Here is a 4,062-nt window from a genome sequence, read left to right on the forward strand (position 1 = left end):
CATGAATGATGAAAGGTGGACAAGGTCAAGGTTATAGATATGTTCGCGGCTATGGCAACAATGAGGGGTTTACATGTGGCATGTCTAGAAGAGGGGGTATGTTCCAATGTTACAATTGTGGTGAATGGGGTTAGCATGTGGCTCCTCACTTGCTGCATGAATGGAATGGCTTGCACATCTTCTTCTGCATCTTCAATGGTCCTTGTACTCTCTTGGTGTGAGGTGTGTACTACTTCTCATTTACTTGTATCCCTATTGACTTGGAGTCATGTGCTAATTATTTGCCTAGTCCTAGGTGTACTAGAGAAAAAGTGATGAATATATGAGTTCAAATAAGCCCATGTGCATGGAATATGATCTCCCTACCTTCGGTCAAATCCACCTTTCTAGGGATGATTTGGGGGTGTTCCCACACCCTTATGTATATATACTACACTTTCTACTACCATCCCTTGCCCTACTTAAAGGTGCTAGCATGTAGTGTTTCATTCTACCTCAGTAATCAAAATTTACTGTGTTTACTCTCTCTTGGCGCATTTGTTGATTACGGGTGTATTTAATCTCTAATCTCCATTATGTTCAGGTGATGAATGCCACTATGCCCTCCTCCCCATAGGCAATAAGTGACACCACAGCTTGAAGTGGAGTAATAATCCTCTTAGTAGTTAGTTAGTAGTTTGCTCTCGTTAATCCAATAAGCTACACATTAATTAGGACACTTCTCTACTCATTGGCATATTAAATTATGTGCAATTATGTTCATGGGTATCCATTCCCTTGAGCCACTAATGGCCATGATTAATTAGCCCCTAATTAGAGAAGATTAGGTCTTTCGATTGTGTGCTTTGATTTCCATGCAACAAGCTTTCTTTCCTCCATTCAATTGGATCTCCTTGAAGAATCACAATGCTCAAGCCAATTATTTGATTCAATGGATTAAAGCAAGGCTAATTAGCATTTCTTTTTGTACGCTTTTGTGTCGATTGAATAAGCTAATCCTTTAAAAGGCGTGTGTGTGTGTGGATAGGGTTTTTTTCAGCACCTTTTCATTGAACCTATCCAAGCTCCTTTGCACCTCATTTGCCAATGACAAGCGCCCAATTTGAGGTTTCATGTGTGTCTAGTTCTTTGTAAGTTTTTGCACAAAATCCTATTTTAAGGAAGGATTGGCATACAAAGGAGCTTGGACCCTTGGTTGGCACGTAGGACCTAAGTTTAGAATGCCTTGGGTCGTGGGTTCAAGGTCTCACCAACAATCATTTTGGGTTTGTTGGCAATGGGTCATGCACGCGCTTCATACAACCTTTTCGAGCTATTGCCATATATGGACATGGCGACACATTTTGGAAGTGTGTGTGGATTTCACTTTGTGGGATGTTTAGCTACTTTAGCAAGTACCTATACATGCAAGGTAAGTTGCTTAAATTGGCTTGCTAGGAAGCTAGTTTTAGCACTATTCACTTACATTTTTGGTACTATACTTAACATATAGTGACGGGGTGTGCTTAATATATGAGATTCTAAAGAAGACTCAACTTTCGGTTTTGGGGCCTCTATGAGTTCCTTTCTTTAGCTTTTGTGCATTCGCCTTGCTTTTCTTTATGTAGTCTTGTTGGGATAGCTCCCCATTGTTGCTACATTTGTACATATTGAAAGCTATTTTTAGGTTAAGCTTTCATAAAAGAAGAAAAGAAAAAATCATAAATCTAGACTTAAATGAACCAACCATGTGTATATATGTACGTAGTTCATGTAAAGCTTATTAGGTGTAGATTAATTGTTGGAGACCAAGATGCAACGCCAAGCTTTCTTGCAAGAACCTCCATTTTTTTTCCTTATCCTAACTCTAGGTGTGTTTAATTAGTAATATAGGTGAAATTTTGCATGATTACTTTGTGATTTGGCTTACCTAATAATAATAAAGTTTTTTGTCTATTCCTATCTATTTTAACCTCGAGGGACTCACTGTGAATACTAAGGAGACATCACTCGTGCGTATGGACTGCCTTGTTTAACCCCTAATTACGGGACCTTATAAAACCCGCATCTGTTATAGTTGCATTCTACCACATGGAAAATAGTGAATGCGTTATAGTGATACTAGTCATTGTAAAGTACTAAGGGTAAGAAAGGATATTACTATCTCCACATGAGAAAATACATTTGGAAAAGGAATCCACTCAAAGGACATGTCAATTCTCAAAAAACAAGGTGAGGAGACACGAAAGCCTACTAAGTAAAGGGAAGATGAGGGACTGTAAGTTTAAATGTGTGCCCATAATCACATGTAATTTTTTAAAATTTAAAATTGTATGATCTATTACACATATAATCACAAAAAGTTTGTATATTACAAAAAGGCCCACTTAAATAATGTGAGAAGGTGTACATTGCATATCAACATTTTGAAATAAAATAAAATGAAAAAAAGGTAAAATAAAAATAATAAAATTTAAATTTAAAATACAAGAAATATTTTAGTGCTTTTGTATAAGAAAATATAAATATAATAAACATAAAATAATAACAAAACAAGGTAGTGAAATGAATTTTTATAAAGTTTTTAAATGAAAGAACCTCTTATCAATACCTCGTATCATGGGATCAAACTCCTATGAATACACTTTTTTATCCAATAAGGAGAATGCAACTTTGAAAAATAGCATTTAAAGAACTATGATGTCTCTCCTTAAGACTTTCAAGGCCCCTTAGGACACTTCAATGCATAAGGACACGAGGTGTTGTCTGTGCAATGATTTTGATGGTCTTAAGAGCATGTGCAAAGAGATACGACGAGTTGGTGATTATAGGTTCTATGCAAAGTCATCATGAAGTTGTGGTAAGTCATGGATAAAGGTATATAGAAAATTAGAGCATGTAAGACTCGTATGTGCATAGGGACTTGCAATCATCACTCGTATGTGCATAGGGACTTGCAATCATGAAGTTGTGGTAAGTCATGGATAAAGGTATATAGAAAATTAGAGCATGTAAGACTCGTATGTGCATAGGATCTTGCAATCATCACTCTACATCTACTTTTAGGAGCAAAAATTGGATTTGGACACATGTGGAAGAATTTTTCTATTTTCATCTATTTGCATTCTTGAATTTTAAGTGGGCACTCTCCTAAAGCCAACATAAGGGGCTTCTCCCACCCCAAGGTTTTCAACGAAAGGTGCAAAAGGCCCCACCTTGTGGTTTGGTTTGTTGAGGGAAACTACGACCAAGACGACATAAGAATTTTGGACATTAAAGACTCCTAACATTTGCAAACGAGCCCAATAATTAATCAATTCTCTAATGAACATGATTACTTACATAATAAGATTTCAAGAATAAAATTTGAAGATTTTGACTACAAAGTTTGGAGAACTTCAATTGCATGCACGTGCATGTGACAATCATGCCCACACTAGTTTTTGGAATTTTATGTGTCTTGTTTTACTGCAAATTAAGGACCTCTATGAGAATTTTTGAGTGCTAAACTTAATTTCTTGGACTACAAATGGACATTATTCAAATTTTTTCCACAATTTGCACTGCAACATGCCATCAGATGTTCTAGACACATCACTTCGACTTCAAGCATAGCTCACTTTTGTTGACCATGGGAATCCTATAGCTAAGTCTACATGGTGGATGTCAACAAGGATACACCAAATCTAGCATATTATGATTTTAGTCAAATGTGGAGAATCCAAAGCTGTAAAAGCACACACGATTGCATTATTAGAACATTAGATAGTTGCATTAATAATGCTAATAGAGTAATATCGATCTCATGGTCAGTTCTATGGCTCGCTAAGTTACAGTAGCATCATTAGCTATAACCAAGGGTCATAGACCTATCCAAGCTCTAATTCTAATACAAGAGCCTATTCAAGGCATGGGAAACTTTGCTGAGTTGATCTAATTCCGTCTGTACACCCAAAAGAAGTGGCCAAATTGCTTAAAATCAAGAAACCGCCTAGCTTTTGTGGTGAGGACAAGGACCAACACAAAGACATTGTGGATACTTTCCTCAATAATTTGGGAGATACCCAAAGATTATGTTGTACT

This window comes from Adiantum capillus-veneris, chromosome 12 (assembly GCF_014529385.1).
Source record: "Adiantum capillus-veneris isolate H3 chromosome 12, ASM1452938v2, whole genome shotgun sequence".
In the NCBI taxonomy this organism is placed as follows: domain Eukaryota; kingdom Viridiplantae; phylum Streptophyta; class Polypodiopsida; order Polypodiales; family Pteridaceae; genus Adiantum; species Adiantum capillus-veneris.